At 26.9% G+C, this 23,948-nt stretch overlaps 3 long non-coding RNA genes across 4 annotated transcripts; 1 reads left to right on the top strand and 2 right to left on the bottom strand.

Annotated features, from left to right (window-relative positions):
• Window positions 1–991: 991 nt before the first annotated feature.
• LOC100201478 (uncharacterized) lies at window positions 992–2,055 on the bottom strand. Its single transcript, XR_010642503.1, has 2 exons — window positions 1,814–2,055; window positions 992–1,618 (listed from the first exon to the last, which is right to left on the bottom strand). It is a non-coding gene; the product is annotated as an uncharacterized LOC100201478 (long non-coding RNA).
• A 3,491-nt stretch (window positions 2,056–5,546) lies between these two features.
• LOC136088807 (uncharacterized) lies at window positions 5,547–7,933 on the bottom strand. Its single transcript, XR_010642502.1, has 3 exons — window positions 7,100–7,933; window positions 6,487–6,623; window positions 5,547–6,267 (listed from the first exon to the last, which is right to left on the bottom strand). It is a non-coding gene; the product is annotated as an uncharacterized LOC136088807 (long non-coding RNA).
• Window positions 7,934–10,100: 2,167 nt separating this feature from the next.
• LOC136088806 (uncharacterized) lies at window positions 10,101–12,803 on the top strand. Of its 2 annotated transcripts, XR_010642501.1 has the most exons (5): window positions 10,101–10,826; window positions 10,922–11,140; window positions 11,224–11,308; window positions 11,744–12,157; window positions 12,237–12,803. It is a non-coding gene; the product is annotated as an uncharacterized LOC136088806 (long non-coding RNA). The 2 variants fall into 2 exon arrangements; XR_010642500.1 differs by having other exon boundaries at window positions 10,101–11,140.
• Window positions 12,804–23,948: the final 11,145 nt, after the last annotated feature.

Below are 23,948 nucleotides of genomic sequence, written 5' to 3'. Positions count from 1 at the left end.
CGGAAAAACTTAACTCAAGTGAACAATAAAATATTAAATTAAAGTCTTATTGTATTTTAAATCACAGTTTTAATATGCCGATTGTTAAATATACCCAAAAATATTTTTTCAAGAAATATATATCTACAATTTTCACAATTTTTAGGGACTAGTTATGACTTACCCCGCAGGTATTATACTACCGCATTTTTTTATATATGCCGCAATTCGTCCACATGATTCATGGTCATGCCATAAATAAAAGATGTTACCTACCACTCTTTGAAATAATTTCAAAAAAAGGCCCTGAAGACACGAACGTAAAGACTATAAAAGATTTTGGAATTATTGTTGCAGACTACAAGAAACAATACAAACCTAAATTTGATTAATAGACTATTTTTATCCAATGATTTGGTCTAAACGTCTCTTAGAAAAGTATATTAAAAGTCTAAGTTTGTATAAAATTCCCAGTCAAGTTCTAAATCTGCCAAATCTTAGAATCAGCTTCATCATAAGCAGATTTGAAGATATAAATAGATTCTAGGATCAGCTTCATCATAACCAGATTTGTTAAATACAAGTTAGTGCAGAAGTTTTCTTATCTTTGCGTTATTTGTAAAACTTTTCAATGAACATACGTCAAATGAGCATACGTCAAATGAAACTTTTTAACATAAAATACAAGTTATAAGAGGAGACCAATAAAAAACCTAATAAATTAGTGCTACCACCCATAATGTGGGACAAAAAAAAAAATACGTAATTCATTTTAAACTAGATTAAAAAATTTAAAACTCATGATCATGTAAAATTTATTAAAAAATCCATCAATTGTTTTGTTATAACTAAACTTACAATAAAAGAGAAATTGATCTTAATAATTAATCTTAAAAATAACGAGGATTGGGAAGCAGTATCACTGTAGTAAACGAGGAATGGGAAACAGTATCACTGTAGTAAACGATAGAGGCTAATATTTGACAAGTCAGGTTGGGTAAATATTGATAAATCTTATATATATTTTATTTTTAAATAAAATTCACCTTACATTTTATATAAACATACATATTCTTCCTTTTTTATTTTAATTTTTAAAGGTTTATAAATGTATTAGTTTTTTCGTTTTTTTCTTTGTTAAAAGTTTTTTTATAAAGAATTTCCACCATATTTGACATTAATACAAAATAAATCTTCAACTTTTTTTGTCTTTCATTTTTTCAATATCTAACTGTAATCAAAACTGATCTTCACTTTCACTAGGTGAGTTAATTCGTGATTTTCTACGAAAAACTAAACTATCTTCGCAAACACTTTGTCGTTTTGTATGACACAGACTTTTACGACGGTTATTCTTTATTCTTTGTTTTGTAATAATATCTTCTAGTTCGCTTATTCTTTCTACAATACGAAAGACATGTCCTTGACTTTCAACTTTAGAAGAAATTTCACTTTCGGCTATCTTTGAGATACTACCGTTCTTTAACAACTTGTTTAATGTTTTGTAGTTATTTTCAGTGTTTTTTAATTTCTCCTTTTGTTTGAGCAATAGCAAGAGATTGAAAACTACAAGAATAATTATAACAGCTATCGACAAAAGGTGACAGCAGCACAGAAGCGAAAAGAACATCCAGCAGTCCTAAAATGTACAAAATTATTTTAGTTACGAAATTCAACAGAATCTAAAAATCCCTATAAATATTTTGTTTTATTTGATACATATGACGTAATAAGATACTAAATATTTTGTATGATTTAGAACTATTTTAAAATAAAAAAATAAAAAAGTTTATTAAATAAAATTGAAAAGTCATCATATATTAAAAAGACTCACCATAACTAAATAAAAAACGAAACAAATTTTGAGTAATTTAAACTGGTTTACTTAATTGCGTCATTTGATTACGTTTGCAATAGTTTCTGTAGTCTAATAACAAATATTTAATACAAAACAACGTTTCGTATTAAATATTTGTCATTTTAATACAAATGGTTTAATCAGCAAATTTAAAAAAAAGTTCAACACCGATGTTATTGATAACTACTTAAATACAAAAAGTTGTTTCATCGGTCATATTCGAGTAGTTATTCTAATTTACGTGTTTATTTGATTAGCAATGCTTTAAATGCCATTCCATAATTATCTTTTTGATCCTGATAAAGTTGATAAAAAAAAATATTTTAGAAAAGCGCCAAAAATTTGCAGAAGATAAGTAGATTTTTTTTATGCTCGGAAAGGTTTTCCACAATATACATGAAAACGTAAAACAAAGTTTTTATGCTATATATTTCTTATATTTTAGCATTATGTATATTTTATGTTCAATCAAAGTTGGTTTTAAATATACACTGACATTTTTGTGGAGAGATGATAATTAAAATCGCAAGATCAATAATATTCAATATCATTCTTTGTAAAAATGATTGATCGATGAAACGTTTGAATAAACTCCTTTCAGATACCCGTATAAAAACCCTCGAGTTTTTTTTAGAAATTTTAAATAGAAGCAATATAATCTTTTATAGTTTTGTAGATTTTTGTTTCTTCATCAAAACATTTTTAACTGTTCATCAAAACATTATTACTCTCACAATACTTCAACTTTTTTTGTGTGTGCGTGTGTGACATCCCCTCCCCATCCCCCAATCAATGAACTTTTATATCATCAGTCGGCAAGTTGGGGCTATTTCGTATTTTCAGTCGGAAAAATGGAACCTTTCTTAAAATTCATTTGGCAAAATGAGACTTGGACTATTTAGTAGGCAAACTGAGGAACTATTTTTTTAGTCAGCAAAAAACCCTAAGGCCGCTTTCCCCCTCCACTTGACACGTACTCGCGCTGGCCCTACTTGTATACAATAATAAATATATCGAATTAAAAAAATTAAATAAAATAATTATTGCAGATTTTTTATTTAAATAATGATAAATAGGCTTTGCGTTATTGAAATATTTGTTTAACAAGATGTCGAAACAGCTTACTTTGACGAATTTTTATTTTGCCGTTGTTAAAATCTAGAAAAAATACCGCGCCACTCGTATAATTTGAATATTTGTTCTTAACTATTCATTCGTGCAAGTGTATTAAAGACAGCAGATCAAAGTATAAAAGCTTTAATCTGTCGAAGGATAATAGCTAGGATGCCAAATTTCAAAAACCACGTCAATTGAATTTTTGTGCCTGCGTTCAAAAGAGTGACTTTTTATTTAAAGTGACCTATATATACTAAAGAAGACATTGAACTTATTTTTTACTTATTTGCGAGGAAAATATTTGCTAAACAAATCTTGAATCTTTGATGATACACTAAAAACATAATATTGAATATTGAATATTGCGATATATTAAAACTGGCATAACAAAAATAAACATTAAAACTAGTATTTGAAGGTATCTATTTATTGCTTTTGGTTATTTATGGACTTTATTCGGACATTAGCTAATTCTTTATCCATCCAAGCTCAAATTGATTCGATTGGATTCAATTCTGGTGATCAAGGGCAATAAATCTTTTTTTTTCTTTCTTTAATTCATGCTTTGACTGTACGCCACCATTCATTTCAATAAACCAGCGTGTCTAACAATGGAGCTATGCAGTTCTTTAGCGTCTCCATAGATTAATAGTAATATAAAGTCAACATCATTTGTTGATGGATTTCCTGGTTACATTATTTTTTTTATTTTTATTTTTTTGGTCAAAAATCGAAAAAGTACCCGTGTATCTTATTTCATTGCTTTCCAGCAATCTTTTGGTGCGCATTATGTTAACATTTTAATTCTGTAAATTTCATCGATCTGATGTTTTGTCATGTGATGCGTAGTTTTTGACATAATTTAATTTCCTAACTTACGCTTATGCTTAATTTAAATAGTCCCGTTCTACCCTGTATGATGGGTCAAGAAGAAAACGCAAAAGAATTGAGAGTAAAAGAGTATTCTAAATTAATTTACAACTAATCATCATTACTTTATAAAAAAAAGTTCTTTAATTTTACAGATTTTTTAACAACAAAAATGGATTTAAGTCATACCAAATATTTTTAAATCAACTTTTTTCAAGTTAATGATTTTTACTTCATGATGAATCCTGATCAAAATTATTATAACGAAGTTGGAACTTGTAAAAGGAAATATTTTTATACCTGTGAAATTTAAGGATTACTTGATGAAAATAAAGTTAACGTGATTCGCATAAAAATACTGCTCATAAAATACGTAGTTTAAACAAATATTAAAAAAATTTCAGTAATTTTATCGAAGCAAATATTGCAAGATCTTTTTAATATAATTTGCGTAATAAAAACTTGGTGCAATTTGGATGACGTAAACTCATATATTAATTTCAAACTGCTGGGTTTTACTTTAATTTCATAAGTACAAAAAATAAGTAGGCGCAGGGACGGCGTTTATATTTATGTTAAAAAATCTTTGAAAAAGGCAGTAAAAAATGAGATATATGACCATTTAACTTTTTTTTTATCTCTATAAATATAAATAAAAAATTGATATCTTATGAAAAAAAAGTCTTAAAAAAAGTGCATTTTTGGATGCTAACACCATTTTCATAAAAAAAAGTGCAATAATCTCTAATTATCATTGGAATATTTATCACTTTTGATGACGTAAACTTAGTCTACAACTTTCTTCTTTAAACAACTTTAATTTTAATGTAGTCAATAGAAATTTTAAAGCTAAAAGTATTAAAACGCGATAAATTACAAAGGGTTTGGGAAAGTCTTTTAAAATGAAAAAAAAAAAAAATTAATTTAAATCTAAAGCAAATTAAAACAAAAGTTATTTTAATAGAATTATGACAAACTTATTGAAAGCCTCAAAAAAAAAAGAAGTCTTTTGTGGTTATTAAGGTGCCTTACGGTCTTATCACAGAACACCGCGGAAGAGCATTTAACTAGACGATAATTCGTCTGACTTTTTTTCCCGTGAACTTCGGGAAGTCAGACGAGAAAACTTTGGTTATTTAAAAAAATTAATAATGGCGAAAAATATTTACGCTTAGCAGGTTTAAGGACGGGGGTAATAAACTTTTTAAAAACCAACTATCAACTATTTTCGAAAAATAATCAACAATTTTATCAAATTCAAGATACGTTTTTAACTTTCAAACTAAAAAAGACACATTATTAAAGTTTTTTCTGATTGCAGATTTATAAAAATAATAATAAATTCATTTTTTTTTCTTACTCATAAGTAGTGGCCAAATTAAGTCGGATTAACTTCAAATTTAATTTATTCAATTCAAACATTTTGTTTTGCTTTTTATATATATACTCATAAGTTTCGGTGAACTCTTTTATTGCAATATGGCATCCAATTTTTATTAAATGGATGATAAGTTGTTTAATTTTCAATCAAAAAAAAAGTCACAACCTTCTGAGGTTTTCTTACCTCCTTCATTAAACGTGTGGATTTTATATCTTCATGATATCACGCAAAAGTATTCATCCTATGATGATGATTAGATGATGATCCATAGATTAATTTTCATAGATCTATGAAAATTAATCTATGGGATAATAAGGGAAAAATAACGGAGGCTGACCTAAATATAGAAAAAATCATAAATGAAAAGCTAACTTATTCAAATAACTATCATTGTATTTGTAAAACATGCTATACAAATGTAAAAAGAATATTAGCAAAAATACAAAAAAATATAAATGCCATATCAAGAGGTTGTGAAATTCTTAAAGAAAACTCACAAAGAATATTGATATCTATACCAAAAGCAGAAGAAACAGATTGTAGAATATTTTCGAACAAACAAATGAAGCTTGATCAAGAAATATTTTTGAACAAACAAATTGAAGCTTGATCTTTGTATTATTATATTTTTCATCATTAAAATCATCATCTGTTTTGGAATGAAATTGACCATATGGTCTATCAAGATAGATTTTATATTTTTCTCCTAGTTCTTTGTGAAAATACCAATAAATTGATCTCACATTAATCTAGTTGTAGAAAAGACTAAAGTTCTTTTAGCTGAATAAGTATTCAAAAGAATATGTTGAACAACTGGGTAGAAAAATTTCTCTGGATCTTTAGAGTCAATTTGTATTAGGCTGTATTTAATATTTCTTCTTTCTAGTGTAGATGATATAATAACCAAATTATGCATACAAAGATTATCTATCATAAAGTCAGCAGTACTTTTAGTTGCAGTTGCTGTTGATGCCAATACTGGAATTCTTTTAGGGACAAGTGATAGCAATTCGAGAGTCTATTATAATGAGACCGAAATGCATCTGATTGTGTACTTGAACATCTATAACAATCACAGACAAGTAAGGTATAAATAAAATCATGTAAATCACAAGATATTACTCATATAATGCTATAGGTAATATATTTATCTTTTCTTTTAATGAGTAAAATTTTTTTAATTTTAATTTAATGTATTACAAGAAGTTCTGACATTAAGGTTGTAAATATCAATGTTTACATTACGTAGAAAATTTATCTATATAACAAAATCACTTATCACTTTTTCGCACAATGAGTTTCATCAATTGCAACTACAACACGTTTCTGATTAAAGGCAGAGTCATTGACAATTGATCTATAAGTTGTTAGAATGGCTTCAGGTGAACAAAATATTACATTTGTATCATTGTATTTTATCTAAAAAAAAACAGTATACTTTTAAACAATAAAAAACACTCCATAATTCAAAAAAAAAATTTACTTGAAGCATGTGTTCAATTAAAAGCATGTGTTCAAATCAATATCAAATTCAATTCAATATCATATATCTAAATTCAATATCAGAATAATATAATATTTCATAATAAATGCTTAACACATTTAGAATTAATGAAATATAATAATGCATTTCTAATCTTCAATGCAATTTCAATCCAAATGCATTTAGCATTAAAAATTTCTCAATAAATGATTAATTATTTTCATTCACTAAAAAATATTTTACATATTTTCTACAGAAAAATGAAATCAAAATTCCAAAAATTATGAACAATAATTCAGAAAAAAATGTACAATTTCTCAGGGTAATTACCAAGCAAAAACTAGACCTTCTCTAGAGAAATGAAAAACTTTATTTGGTAACTAAAATAATGTATAATAATGATAATTATTACCTCTGTTTGATCATCTTCAATATTTTTTCTTTGTTGATTATGCTTTATAGAAGCTACTTTGATTCCCTTTTTACTAAGTGTGTATATGTAACCTTAAATTATCTATCCCAAATCATTCTTCAGTTAAGTACGGTCATAAATCAATCACAAACCAATGCGCAAAATCTTGGAATAAATTACCTCTTCACCTTAAATCACTAAACTCTATTACACAATTTAAAACCCGTCTTCATGCTTTTTTTTTGGAGAGATACTGCTTGTAAAATGTTGGAATTATTGTGGGTCATTATTATTATTGCTTTTGTATTATTATATATGATATAAATATTATTATAACATTATTCTATATGTGTATGTATATGTGTATGTATGTATATGTGCGTCTATATGTGTGTGTACATATGTATGTAGGTATGGGTCTATTTGTATATATGTATGTGAGTGTGTGTGTATGTGTATATATGTATGTATATATATATGTGTGTATGTGTATGTATTTATGTATGTGTATATGGGTATGTATGTTGTATGTATATGTGTGTTTATATGTATATGTGTATGTGTGTGTGTATATGCATATGTGTATGTGTGAGTATATGTATGTATGTATATGTGTATATATGTATATGTATACATATGTATATGTATGTGTGTATGTATGTGTGTATGTATATATATATATATATGTGTGTGTGTGTGTGTGTGTGTGTGTGTATATGTGTGTGTATTTTTTGTGTGTGTATGTGTGTGTGTATATATGTATATGTGTGTATGCATGTATGTGTGTGTATGTATACATACACACACACATATATATATATATGCATGTGTATGTATGTGTATGTATGTATATATATATATATATATATATATATATATATATATATATATATATATATATATACATATATATATATATATATATATATACATATATATATATATATATACATATATATATATATATATATATATATATATATATATATATATATATATATATATAAATGTGTGAGTGTATGTGTGTATATGTGTATGTGTTTATGTATATGTGTGTATGTATTTATACATGTATCACATACAAACATATATAAATGTGTGCGTATACATATATATATTTATATATGTTATACACTTTTTGTAATGACTTTTATTATTATTATTATTACTCTTATTGTTAAATTTTGATAAATACTAGTGTTGTTCCTTATTATTATTGTTTTATATCATTATATAAATATATTCCTAATAATTACTACTATCATTCATATTTTATTATTATTATTATTATATTAATATCAATTTAATTTGCATTTACTTTATATTATTATAATATCAGTTATTACTAATATTATTTTTATATTATTACTAAAATTATTATTAACCTGTTATTATTACTGAAATTATTTTTATTTATAGTTATTATTTATATTATTGTTGTTCGTATTATTTTTTTGGTTAACATCGTTATATAACTTTTACAGTTACTATTATTTCTTCCTTTTCTTACAATTATCACCTTTTATCTAACTTTACTTTTCCTTTTATTATCACTATTTATTATAATTAAATTTGATAGGTGTTTACTTGAGATTAGTATCATTACTATTTGTAAATATCCTTGATGTAAGATCTTTTATTCAGAATAAATTTGATTTGATTTGATTTTAATTAATTTGTTTTCTTGATCTTTCATTCAACTCAAAAGCGGAGAAATAACTAAAACTTTATTATTGCACATCTTAATACATATTCATATCAAATAATATCAGGTGTTTGTCTTTCTCTTAACAAATTTAAAGTGAAGGTAAAAAAGGGTTGACATTGAAACACAATTGATTTTTCATTGCCTGTTGGTTGGTAAACGAAACAATCAACGCAATTGCTGAGAGCTATTAAAGATTATTTTTGGTAATCCTTCAAAGATTTAATACAAAATAACTCACAAACTATTTAAAAGCATACTCTAAGTTATTTTTTTCGCTTGTCAAAATTCTTCTGAATAGCACTGATAATTAATAAAAAAAATAAATTTTAGCGCATTTTTAAAATAAAACACCCCGAAACATTACGATATTTCATAAAGATCAGAGCAAAGCCGCAGGAACATATTTGTTCCGGTAGATGATAAATTGCATTAGCGCAAAAACCAAAGTTTTCTCGTCTGACTTCCCAAAGTTCACGGGAAAAAAAAGTCAGACGAAACATCGTCTAGCATTTAACTAGAAAGTTCACGCCTTAGAATGTCGTTTACTAACCAATGCGCCACTGCTGCGAATAAAAAAAAACAAGCATTGAATGCATCATACGCATTTTATAAGGAAAACTAAGCATTAAATTCAGGTATAGATAATGCGCAAAAATATATTTTTTCATATATAGAGATGTGAGTCGATTTTGAAGTTTTTAAAGTAGCAGATCCCCACAATTTTTTTTTGTATCTTTTTAACTAACTACTTTAAAATTTAAATAAATATCACCTCAAAAGTGTGTTTTTAGGTGATTTTTATTAAAAGACTTTGTCATTCTCCTATTTAACATACCATTTATCTGTCTTGTTTTACAATTCTTCAAATGTTCATCAAATAAGTTTAATAATTGTTCTTTAATGACTTACTTATAATAAGCTTAAATAAAACTGAAAAAATTATTTTAAGAAACATTTTTCTTATAAAATACAAAGACATCATAAGTAAAAGAGACTTTATCTTCTTTTTTTTTATGTTGATATGTTTTTTGAGTTCAAAACAAATTTTCCTTAACATTAAAAACAAATTTTTCAACAGAATGAATGAAAACTAATTTTTGTAATTTGTAGAATGAATGAGAACTTTTTTAATTTATAAATGATGTTTTTTAATTTATAAATAAAATAACACTGCAATGCAAAATTTATAAGTTTTGTATAGTTTTAATTTTTTTTTAAATTTTGCTATCTTATTTTATGCTTTTTGTTTTTTTATCTTATTTCTGCAATTGAAAATAAATTAAGTTAGTCAACATTTAATTTCAGAAAGTGGAAATAGTATTTTCAATAATGTTATAAATAATATTGCATAATTGTATTGTAGTATTTTTATTTTTTAATTATATACCTTTATGGTAACTGTTTTAAAACATAAGATTATTAATGATGATATATTGTTGTTTTGAAAATCTTAATGTACCAGTTTATCTTAATTTGTAGTAAAGTAAATTTTTAGTAATTCAATTATTATCATTAGTTTTTTTAATAATATAACTGAATTATGAAACTATTTTAGAATATAGCCATTATAAGTAAGCATTAATTGAGCAGATTTCTAATCAAAATAGTCACATCATTTAGTTGTTCGATTAGAACATAGTAATGAGTAATAATAATAGAGTAGTCTGTGGCCACACTGGGGTTAGAAAGAAAACATCTGTGAGCATTTTATTTAAGCCAGCAAGCCAGGTGAGCAAAATGGAAAGAGTTCAATGTTCTTTTTGTAATTATGTTATGTCGAAAAGTGGAACACGAATGGCAATGCATATTAAGAATTGTAGAAAATGTCCAGTTGAAGTCAAATAAAATTTTTTAAATGATCACACAGTCATGTCAAAAAAAATCATAACAGAAACAACACAAAGAAAAGCAACATGCAAATTTAAAAACCTCATTTCAGACCCTTTAAAACATTCAGAACCAGTTTCTAAATGTGGTAAATCCTGTTCAATGTTTGATAGCATGAAACAATGTGAAAAGGTATCAACATTTTTTTTTTGTATAGTATATTTGTTTTTAATTGTTTATCTAAGATTAATAATGTCATAGGAATCAATTGATGCACATCTATCTAGAGCTATTTACGCAAGTGGGTCACCCATGAGTTTAGTTGATAATAAATATTGAAAAACCTTTTTAAATAACTTACGCCCAGCTTATCAGTTCCCATCAAGGTATGAAGTGTCAAACACACTTTTGGATAAGGAATTCAATAGAATATCAAGCAATGTTAAAGAATAAATTGCAATAGCAGATTCTGTAGGACTTATGCGTGATGGATGGAGTAATATTAGGTGAGTATTAGTTTAATAAATTTAAACAAAAATACTAATTTATGCAAATAATTTAAAAATTATAACTTGAAAACTATTTACAGAACTATTTCGCAGAAATTAAGTAGTTATCAACTTTGTGTTGACGTTTCCTTCATAATTGCCTTTTTATGGAAATCACTGCGTCAGGTAAAATTTACATTAATATATATTTATTTTTAAGAATAAATAATGAATACATTTTTTAATGAAATTGTTTTTAAGTCTCTCCCAACTCGTAACTTAGTTCTTCACGTTTAAAACTTTTTCTAATTATATAACTGAACAGCATGGTCTCATTTCGCTTTTTAATGATTTTATAAAAATACCTACTCTTTGTGTGTTAATGTCACAAGCAACAGATATTGTAAAGGAAATAAAAAAACTCACACATAATAGGTACAAAATTTAAAGAAATTTAAAAATCAACAGTTGATTCAAACATTTCATTAAGACTACTGGTAAAGACCAGGTATTGTTATTTTTATACAATTAATTAAAACATAGTTTTATATAGTAATCTATTTTATTTCTAATTTTATATTATTAAACTAGGATATGTGAATAAAATCTGTTTATTGATAGATGGGGTTCCACGATGGCGTGGCTTGAGAGTATACAGAAAATAAATAATCTTTAAAATCTTTGGCCATCACTGAACGATGTGTATTGAATTCTACAACAAAAAAAAGCTTGTTATCAGATATTTTTTTGGATAAGGTTCAAGGATTTTTAAAGCTGCTAGCACCAATAGCTGATGCAATCAAGATAACAGAAGCCGACAGCCCAACGCTGTTGTCTGTAGGTGAAATCTTGTATAATTTAGAAAATAATATTAATCAAAACATAGTAAGCAGTCCTTTAACAAAAAAAGAGGAAGTAGAAATGAAAGAACTAAATTTGCTAAAAGAAAAAAAAAATTTCTTAACAAAAATTCATATGGTTTCTAATCTACTTGACCCTAAATATCAAGGAAGACATTTAAATGGGGAACAAAAGGTTAAATTATTTCTAACTTTTGTTTATTTTTATTAAACTAAGTAAAACCATTAATGCAATATCTAAAAAATTTTAACAGATTGATGCATGTGAAGTAATATATTCGATTGCTGTAGTTCACCTAATACCAAAATAGATATTTTGATGGCTGATTTAGCAAATTACCAATGTAAAGGAGGAGTTTTTCAAAAAATTTTATATGGACAGCGATTGACCTAACGTTTGGTCCAAACTGGTGGAAGGAATTATGTTCATCTACTGAATTATCAAAAGTAGCAGCAAAAATTCTTTAGCCTCCTGCAACAAGTGCTGCTTGCGAAAGAAATTTTAGCAGTTATGCAAATATTCACAGTGACAAAAGAAACAGATTAACAAATGAAAGAGCAGCAAAATTAATGTTTGTATTGCAAAATTTAAAACTTGAAGCAATGGATATGTGTGCAACACAACAACCATATCTGCCTAAAGAACCAATAAATATTTCAGATAAATCTCACAAATTAATAAATGTTTCAGATGTAGAGTCACCTGAAAAAGAATTTGAGTCACTTGACCAAGAATCAGAGTTTTCTAGTCAAGATTCTTCTGTAGATGAGTTTTAGATAAAAAAACTTAAAATAAAATTGTTTCTTATCAATTTTTGAATTCAAATTTTGAAAAGAACAAATAGTTTGTTAACTATTTTAGCAATAAAAAAATCATTAATTTAACTTTTTTGTGAACTCTGTTCACGCTTTAATAAAAATAGATTTTATAATAAATTTTAATATAATCTAATATAGGATCTAAAATACTCAAACAAAACTAAATAGAAACATTTTAGATAAGTTGGAAAAATTTAAAAAAAAAAGTTAAAAGTAAGTAAACAAAAACACTAAAAGGATCTGTAAAAGCCAAAAAAACTCCAAAAAAACCCCCAAAAAACCCAAAAAAACACGTTTTTTTGCATATTGCATATTTGTATTCTAGATATAGATAATGCACAAAAAGAGTTTGAAAATGACTTTAAAATATTTTAGTTTAACAAAGCCGTGGACCCTTTGTGGCATAAAAAATTTTTTTTTCTGCTACAAAAGAACAAAAAAATTTTCCGCAAGATCTAAGAATAGCGAAAGTTGTAATATTAAAAACGGTGACATTACGAACATCAGTAATTATTGTCCAATATCACTTCTTTCTGTATTCTCCAAAGGTTTTGAAAGAATTTTGGACAACAAAATATATAATCAGCTAATTATATAAACAATTTATTATACAACAACCAATATGGCTTCCAAAATAACAATTCCACAGAACCCGTGGTTCTTCAACTGCTAGGAAATACTTCTGACTCATTCGAAGATTCTCTATTTGCTTTAGCTGTTTTCATTGATCGAAATCTTCTAATACTATTGATCAAGAAACCCTTTTTAAAATGTTAGAAGGTTATGGAATAACTGAAAATATTTTAGTTTAAAAGTTACATGAATAACTGAAGCAATTCGTTTATGCAAATTAAATTATATCTAATTTGTTAAACATTACTACGTAACTACATTACTCCGCATGAGATATTATAATAATTACATGTCAAGTAATGTAATAAACTATATATTCCGTTCGTAATTTACATGCATATAATGCATGTGTAATGCAAATGCGTAATGCACGTGTAATGCAAATGAACTAGAATCAAAATGAACTACATGTAATTTACATGCGGAGTATGCAGTGATGCAGGTCTCGAGACCAAAGTCTTGGTCTCGAGACGCCTCGAGACATATTTAACTGTCTTGGTCTTGGGCTTGAAGCCTAAAGTCTTGGCCTTAGTTTTGAAAGCCTAAAGTATTGGTCTTGGTCTCGGACCATTACTGTCTTTTTCTTGATTCTTACAAAAAATATCAACTCAATGAATGGATTAGTTATTAATAACAAACCGTAGAACGCCGCAACGTCCCGCTCTCAAAGTGAGTTCGTCGCGTTAATTTGACTAACTGAAATTTTTTAAGTTGGAAGAATTTAAAAAAATCTTTTAATTTTTTTTTTTAATGTTTAATTCAAATTGTTTATATTATTATTTTTTTATTTGTTTATGTATTCTTTTTTTGTTTGATGCATAAAAATACATAAATAAATAAAAAACAAGTATATAAATATTTTTATTCACACGTTAAAAAAAAGAAAGAAAGGTTTATTTGCTATCCTCCTAATATAGTAAAAAGTCCGTAAAAACCTTGTCCAACCAACGTACAGTGGGTCAGAGGTTTTTTACTCTTGCGTGCTTAATACAAAAGAGGTGAATAGGGAGAAGGGGAATAAAAATAGAAGTGGGAATTTTAGTTAAGCTTCTTATACTACGGTGAGGAATAAACCAAAAGTTAATTTTCATTAAATCGAGATATACGAGATTTTTTATAGATTGAAGATTTTTAAAGCCTAATTATACTGAATTCTTTTATTCTTATCGGCGACTGATATTGATGTATGACCAGTTAATACTGATTTTTTTTAGTTTTGAGCTTTTTTGTTGGTAATAAATTAAAATTAATAAACACCCCTCGTTTATTAATTTTTACTTGTTATAAGTCTTATTAAGCTTGGGTGATAAAATTTTACGATATTTAATAAACGCCTCCTCCTGTGTATTAATCACACAAGAGTACTTATTGTTTTCAATATATATATATATATATATATATATATATATATATATATATATATATATATATATATATATATATATATATATATATATATATATATATATATTGAAAACAATATATATATATATATATATATATATATATATATATATATATATATATTGAAAACAATATATATATATATATATATATATATATATATATATATATATATATATTGAAAACAATATATATATATATATATATATATATATATATATATATATATATATATATATATTGAAAACAATATATAAATATATATATATATATATATATATATATATATATATATATATATATATATATATATATATATATATATACATAATATAGTCAAGTCAATAATCAAAAAAGTAACTAATCGCTATAATAAATTAGGTAAGAACCAATTCTAAACGCCGTTCCCCTGAAACAGAAAATATATTTAAAACCCTTTCAATATCAGAAACTATTTCTTGATGAATTCGCATCAAAACTAAAGAATTAAATCTTGACTCTGCCATGCGGCTTTGTGAATAAGTTTTTAGCCTGCGTTCACATGTAGTAATAGGTATTATTTACATTTTATATATATATATTATAGGTATTGTTCACATTCTAGGATGAGGCATATCTGTTATATAAAAATGCAAAAATTCAGAAAAATCTAACTTCCACAAATTTTTTTCTTTATTTTTTTTTTACAACAGCTGCAGGAATACTTTGTAAACAACCATCTCACTATCATTAAATCTACCTTCTAGTTCATCAATTAAATGATCTAGAAGAGGATATGTAATGCAGTTTTATAATAATCTGAAATAGTGTTTGTAGGGTAGTTATCTCTATATATTTGTCTGCCACACAATCTTGGTTTAACTTCTGGAACATCAAGAATCTTAGCTAGATCAAGAGCAATACCAGCCAGTATGATAGACATCAACGTTTTTTTTCAGATCCAAATTTTTTGTTTTTAAACACTTAATTTCATTACACTGTTGTGATATATCAAATATTTTAGTTTGTAGGACAACAGAGATGACATAAATTGTTTTGTTAAAACTAAGCTTAGAATAAAGGAAAAATTTGTTGTGAGATTTAAAAAACATGAAGCATTGGAAGATGTATCAATATTATAGTTCTTACTTTCATTGCATGACATTTCTTCCATTGAATGAAAAACTGAAATGTAGTTGTCAAAAAAATATCTAGACCTTTAAGTTTCTGAATCCATCTGATTCTACGTGTATCAATCAATTTTGCTTGACCTGAAATAATAAACTTATTGAGACAGCTTGCACGTTTGGGAGATAAGTGAAAAAAGTAAGATATATCTTTAATTTGATCAAGAACATTTCCAGTACTCTGAACATTGCATGATTTATTAAAAAGTGAATTAAGTTTATAGTACGCACAGAGAATAAATAGTGTCTTTGAGTTTATAAATTTAATTCTAGTTGATAGACCTCTTAATTTTCCAGACATTGCTTCTCCACCATCATGTTCTTGACCTCTACATTTTTGGATAGTAAGACCAAGATCATCAATCTCAAAAACAAGTTTTGGACAAGTTTATGACCAGTTGTATCTGATTTACATTGAATAAATTGCAGAAAGTCTTCACAAACACTGTTTTCACAGTCAATATATCTTATTACAAGAGCTGTTCAGCATTAGAAAAACCAGTGGCTTCATCACACAATATAGAAAAATAGGCTGACTTTTTAATTTTGTTAACCAAAACTTCTTCAATTGCTTTTCAACGGCATTCGATAAGTTGGTTTTGAGAAGTTTTAGATATATATGTTACATTTTTAGGAGCAGAACGAGTATGTTGCTTAAGAACTTCTAAAGTTTTAAAAAATTACCAATACCAATATTGTCTTTAAATGTTTCTCCATTATCTGGATGATATTTACTGTCATCCCGATGACCTCGAAAAGCAATATCATTCCGACCGAAAAAAAGAATTGTTTTTATGATTGGAATTAGTTTATTTCGATTACTTAAAATAAATTTCTTTTTATAATATCAATGTCAACTTCAATAAGATTTTGTTTTGAATTAGATATAGAATGCAACATAATAAGACAATCCATAGACATTTGGTGAAGTCGACAACTATTATTGTGACCTGTATAAACACGAGTTGCATTACCCCATATTGTAAAAGGTTTTCGAATAAAATTTATTATAGATGTACAGTTTGAATATTACGACAGTGTACATGGAAGACAGTAGGCTCCAACTTCAATCTGTGAATAAGCTAACCACGAATATTTTTTTTTCTCACCAGAAACAGGAAAAACTAAAGATGAGTTTGGAATAAATACTTTTCTAACTAGATCCAACAATAAAGAATCATCTTTGCCAGCATTTAAATGTCTCTCTCGCTCATAGTAAGTAGAAATATCATAAAAAGGAAGACTTGAAGACTGATCTGATTTACAAGGAGCACAAGAAGGCAAGATTGGATTAGGAATAACCTTAACATTTGAACATGTGATTTTAGTAAAGAAATTTTTAGGAGGTTGAGAATTTAAATTGAGAACCTTAGTAGTAACAAGAGATTATGACACTTAGTATAACTGAACATAGTTTTTTTTCTAAATCATTTTTGAAATTTTTCTTTAAACATAATACTTTTCTTTTAACAATAGGGAGAAAATTTGTCCCTATTGTTCTATGGAAATAGAAGAACAATTGGTGTTCTCACCATAAAATGCTCAAAATGTCTTTATTTGCTTTATGATTAACTTGTGGAAAAAATACATAGAACAACTTTTATATTTCTAACAGCCAAATTCAGGATATATAGACTGAATCTGCTTATTTAATACTGTAGACAATGCAATTAAACAAAGAAAAGAAGCAAATTTATTGTTTCTACAACTATTATAGGCTTTTTTTTATAAGATCAGTAATTATTATGTCTTTATATTCTCAAGTAATCAGAAGACTCAAATGAAACGCATGCCATAAAAACACTAGCGAGTAAAGAAATTTTTTTAGATTTTACCTGAATCAAAATCATTAGATTTTACCTGAATCAAAATCATTGCTGAGTGAAACGTTGCTTTCTCAAATAACTCAAGCGAAGTTAGGAGTCAAAAAATCTTATGTGTTTCATCTGATGAATTAATCAATAGGGCAGCAGAACTGTAAAGACAGTTTCAAGTTTCCATTGACCTAATAAAATATACTGTGTTTTATATATATATATATATATATATATATATATATATATATATATATATATATATATATATATATATATATATATATAAATATATATATATATATATATATATACATAGGCGCCGGAAGGATTTTTTGATGTTTCATATAAGAGACTTTCACACATTGTGTAAACTCCAAACTCAAGTATGTTCACACATATGCCAAATGAGAAGCCCTTGCAAAAATTTGGGATGGCGGAGACCTGGGAACAAAAAAGCCCTAAAGCGTCTGCCCCCCTGTCCAAACGTGAGGGCACTAATGTAGTAAAATTTGTAACTTTACTTTTGTAAACTATATTTAAATTTATCAACAGATTTTAAATTTCGTAGAAAATTATTGTAAATTACAAAAGTTATGACTATACAAAATTTACACCCCCTCATTTTGGGGAGATCGAAAAATGGTCATAACTTTTGTAATTTACAATATTTTTCTACGAAATTTAAAATCTGTAAATAAATTTAAATATAGTTTACGATAGTAAAGTTGAAAATTTTACTTCATTAGTGCCCTCACGTTTGAGCAAGGGGGCAGACGCTTTAGGGCTTTTTTGTTCCCAGGTCTCCACCATCCCAAATTTTAGCAAGGGCTCCTCATTTGGCATATGTATGAATATAATTGAGTTTGGAGTTTGCACAATGTGTGAAAGTGTCTTATTTGAAACATCAAAAAATCCTTCCCGCGCCCATGTATATATATATATATATATATATATACATAATTATTATATATTGTATTATAATAAATTATATATACAGATAAATAGGTGCATAAATATATATATACTTAGATATAAATACTTAGATATAGATACAAGAAATAATACGCTGTAAAAAAACTAAAACGAAACAAACGTATTTGAACTCATACTTCAAAGCAATATAACCTTTATTTTCTTTTTGCATTGGAGTGAAAGCTTCTTAAAGAGAGAAGATTCTTGTTTATAACAGGAAATGTTTTATTTAACACTTTAAGATTAATACAAAGCTTTGCCTTGTTTGTTTTAATATTATGCAAATGGATGACTTTAATGACATTAGATACTAATGAGTCCATAATTGCAAATGAAAATAAACTAAGTTTAATCAGAATTATTATATACGCTTAGGTTAAGTATTTTAACTATTTCCGATAAGTTTAGCTCAGTTTGAAGTCTTTATTCAAATAATTAAGGCTTTATTCGGAATATATGATTCATTTTTATACATTAATGGAACCGAGAAAACCCTTTTGATCAAACGTTCCTGTAAATTTTTTTTACTCTTTACCGTAAAATCAGGTTAAATAAACCCTGAAACAAATGGGGAGCAAAACCACTATATAAACGTTTGATTAAATCGGTTCTCTCAGTTCTGTTTACTATATAAATGCAATGTTCTACCTGATATAATGTAATATATTATATTACATAGAACATTGTATTTATTTATATAAAAATTTTTTTGTATTTATTTTATATATTAGATAAAACATTTTATTTATTACATTTGCAGATACAAACAAGATAATACTCAGGGGACGATATGTGTCAAAGCATTTTTTCAAGCATAAGAGATTTTTTGTTTTGTTTTGCTGAAATTCCTCAAAGCATTAAAGCCGTAGATATTTTTTTTATTCATTTCCTATATATATATATACTTGTATACTACAAGTTTATTTGACTTTTTTTAAAGTTATCACGAGGTTTTTTTGAAAGTTATAAAATATATTATGGGTGAATCCTGGGCATCGCAAAATACCCCTTAGATCCGCCCCTGTGCCCGTAAGCTAGGAAATACTGCCGTATTTCCAAGGTTCTAATCAAGAATGCAGTAACTTTCACTAGACACTCTGCATATATACTTAACGTGGTTTATCCAAAAAAACAGCGCAGTAATTCCGCAGTATATACTGCATTTTTTACTTAACATGGGTTTAAATGGGGAAATTTTGCTTAGCAGATATGAAAAAATGGCTGATGTGACATATTGGACATAATTTCGCGTCACGGTAAGGAAGGAGGCGTGAACTTTCTGGTTAAATGCTCATCCGCGGTGCTCTGTGACAAGACCGTTAGGTCTTCTTGGGGCACCTAAATAACAGTATAAAATAAGGTTTTATGCTAAGTGTAATATATATAAGTAAATGAGTCTTTTAAAGTTCACTGCTTTTTCAAATTGTTCAAAAGATTTAGTGAACTTTGCTCTTGAAAGCAAAAAGAGCGTTGAACAAGATAGCAGGCAAATAACATTGAAACATTCAGTAGAAACTAAAGTTAAAGTTACACTAGGTCTGAGCCATCCTTTGTAACTTTGAGTCATCTGTTATAATTTTGTTTGATAATTGTAATAGTTTTAACTTTGAAATTAATGTTATTGTACAATACAAGTTTGCGCAGGTTATAAAAACCTAGATTTTAGCTTGTACAAAACAATTTCTGAATAACTGCAAATTGGACGTTAATGTACTAAAAAATGACGTTTATGAACAAGTAAAGGGTTTCTTACAAGATAGAAATAATTTTAAAAATTATAACCTAGATAATAAAAATGCGGCGGTGGCTCATTTTGAGCGGCAGTAGTGCAGTGGTTAGAGTGCTTGCTTAAAAATTAGGAGATCCAGGTTCAAAACGAACTCTGGACACGTTTTTGCGTCACGATAAGGAAGGAGGCGTTAACTTCCTAGTTAGATGCACTTTCGCGGTGCTCTGTGACAAGACCGTTAGGTCTTTTTGGGGCACCTAAACAACAACAATAACAACAACAAAATTCGTTGCAGAATAGTAAAACTAAAAATGATGAAAACATTATTTCCCAAGAAACCGAATTTTTACTGAGTGAAATTAGAGAAAATTGTACAAACTTACCTAACCCTAGCGACATTAGCCTAGATAACGAGTGATACACTGTCTATTTTAGATATAAATGGAAAAGCTTACGCCTAAATTACATAACCGAAGAAACAATGATTTAGTACCAAAGTACAAGAAAAGAAAAAACTATTATTTAGGAAATGAAAATAGTCCGTTCAGTAAAACAAGTACCTTGTAAAAGTGTTGTCAGAAAATATTATCGCTTATTGTCAGAAATGTTATCGGTAATTGTCAGAAAATATTATCGGTTATTGTCAGAAAATGTTGTCGGTATTGTCAGAAAATGTTTCGGCATTGTCAGAAAATGTTATCGGTTTTTGTCAAAAATATTATTAATTATTGTTAGAAAAAATGTGGCCATCATAATAATAGCCACATTTTTTTTTACAATAGAGTAAGAAAAAATGTGGCTTCGGGCTTGATTTTATTCTATGTCTACCTTATGTTGTCTGTAAATCTTTACAAACAGTTTTAAACTAATGAATTTTGTTGTGACAAAACAAGCAAAAACACACTCAGAAAATGTTTGAAAACTGCTCACAAAGTTACTGATTGACATACAGTGATAATCGAGCACAATGCCAAGTGAGTTCAAATTAACTTTTAATAACATATTATGCTTGTTACGCTATACAAAACCTAAAATTATTGTAGAAAACAAGTTACCAAATTGGAATTTATATTAAGTATTAGGAAGCCTGTGGATGATTATGTCTTAGGGCTCAATTCCTAACTAAGCCACTGAAGTCGGTCTAGTTTCTAACATACACAATCAAGTTGGGATTCAATACTAGAATTTAAAAAAACGCAGATAACTATGTTAAATGCATAAATGTATATTTTTTTGCCTGGTATATATATATACTTTTAAATTAATTCATCAGTCACTTGGCCGGTGGGTAACTCCGCCATTGGGTATATATAAGCTTTTTTCTTACGACTTTTGATTTCAAAAAAAAACTAACAATAAGTTTATGCATTATACTCTCACCAGTAACCTTAAAAATGCCATAACTCCACCTGTTAATAAGATAAGAAAACAGCTCACATAAAAAAAAAATGACAAAATTCTTGAGCACATTTAAAATTTTATCCAAGAAAATTACGCTATAGGCGTCACCATGCTCCAAATAAAAACATCAAACTTGACAATAATTTCTGTTTGCAATGGAAAATTCACAATGAATTATTTTTGAGGCTATAAAAGCCTGCAAAAACTTTTTTTGAAAAGAAACGTCAGAAGTTTTTTACTGTTGACATGCAGAAAAACAAACTTTATCTGACATAATATGTTCAAAAATGTCATACATATTTAGCGCTTTATAGTTTATTATAAAACGTTTGCTCCTCGTAGCAAAAAATAAAAAAATAAAATTAAAAATTACGCTTGGCATAAAGGAACGGCTGGGTCACATGTGTATCACAGCAAAAGTTAAAAAATTCACCAATGATTTACCTAAATTATGATAAAAAAAAGTTACGGAAAATAATTAGAAAAGCAAATACTTTGCAAATGGCAAATAATTTGCAAAACCAACTTTAATGAAATGAGCTCTTTTTTCTGTAAAGGTCCAGCCAACAGCTGGCCTTTTTACAAAAAAAAAGAAAAGATTAAAGAGATAAAAATATAACAATATTCATGAAGCTCTCAGATTTCTGCCAATTTATTGCTGGGAGTTCTAAAAAAATTTGCTATACTTTTATAAGTATCACATAACTGAACTATTTTGCAAAATAAGAAAATCAAAAAGAGAAAATTTTATTTCTTTTACTTTTAAAGTAAAAGAAATACGATTTTTTCACAGAGATTTTTCAGGTTAGTTTCATTTTTTGGAGATTTTCTGACACGTTTACAAATTTTTTCTATTGTTCAAAAGATTTCTGACATGACAATGAAGATTCTAACAATGTAGTTTAACAAATCTCATATAGCAAGAATCAAAACAAGTTTGCAATAATGCCTAAATAGAAATTTTCTATTTAGTGTTTTGATTATTGTCGCCACCCCATTTTTTATACCGGAACCTTTGCCATTGTAACATTGCCCACTAGCATCATTTTAAGGCTCATTCGTAAAATGACATCCCGTAAATACAAAAAAGTTTTTAATGCGTAAAATGAAACTAACAACAAAGTTTTTTGTAAAAACATTTTAAAAATTCCTCCTTAATAAAAGAAATAGGTATTTTTGTTTTAAAATGGGCTTCCAAGTGAGTAATTGTTTTATTTTTCAAAAAATAATTAACTTTTCTGAAATACTAAAAATCAAAATAATAATAATAATAAGAAGAAGATAAATAAAATAGTTGTTTTTCTTCTCCTTTTTTTCTCTTTCTTGTTTATTTGCTTTTTTTTTAATTAATATTTATAACTAAAGAAGAGGGAGAGTCTTTACTAAATTTATTTTGTACAAAAAAGTATAACTTCTTGGCGATGAGTGAGATTTCTTGTTCTGCGCTGTTATATAAGAAACCTTAGAAAATGCTTTTACTATATTTCATTGATTTTGGTAAATAATTTCACAAAAACGCCCAAGACTTAAATGATCACCTAAGATTCTGTTATTCTGTGCTAGAAAATAATATACATAAAGCGATTTGACCAGTAGTGAGCACCGAGTTAGGAGAAAACTTAAAAATCTTTTTTCTTGATGCTGAAAGGAGTCATATTAGTTATTAGATTTTTTTTTTATCGTTTAAAATTTGACTCAAATTTTATTAGCTTTAAATCAGACTTACAATTGGCTCAATAGAGTTTTTATTATCAGCACTAAAAAATTTTTATTGTTACCAGTTTCACTATCAACCCGATGAAACTTTTATTGTAGGTTTCGATTTGCACTATTGAACCATTTCCGATTTATTTATTATCAAATTAAATGTTTTCTGGGTTTTTGACTTACTGCAATGATGTAGTTACTTTTAGCTTACTGCAGTTAAAGCTATTATAAAGTCTTTCAAATGTTTGATCACATGTGCTCAAACTTTTCAAAGATTTATTAATTTACCTAATTGATAATAGACAATACTGGTAAAAA

Source organism: Hydra vulgaris, chromosome 12 (genome assembly GCF_038396675.1).
Source record: "Hydra vulgaris chromosome 12, alternate assembly HydraT2T_AEP".
NCBI classification, from domain to species: domain Eukaryota; kingdom Metazoa; phylum Cnidaria; class Hydrozoa; order Anthoathecata; family Hydridae; genus Hydra; species Hydra vulgaris.
This window is presented reverse-complemented; position numbering and strand designations above follow the sequence as displayed.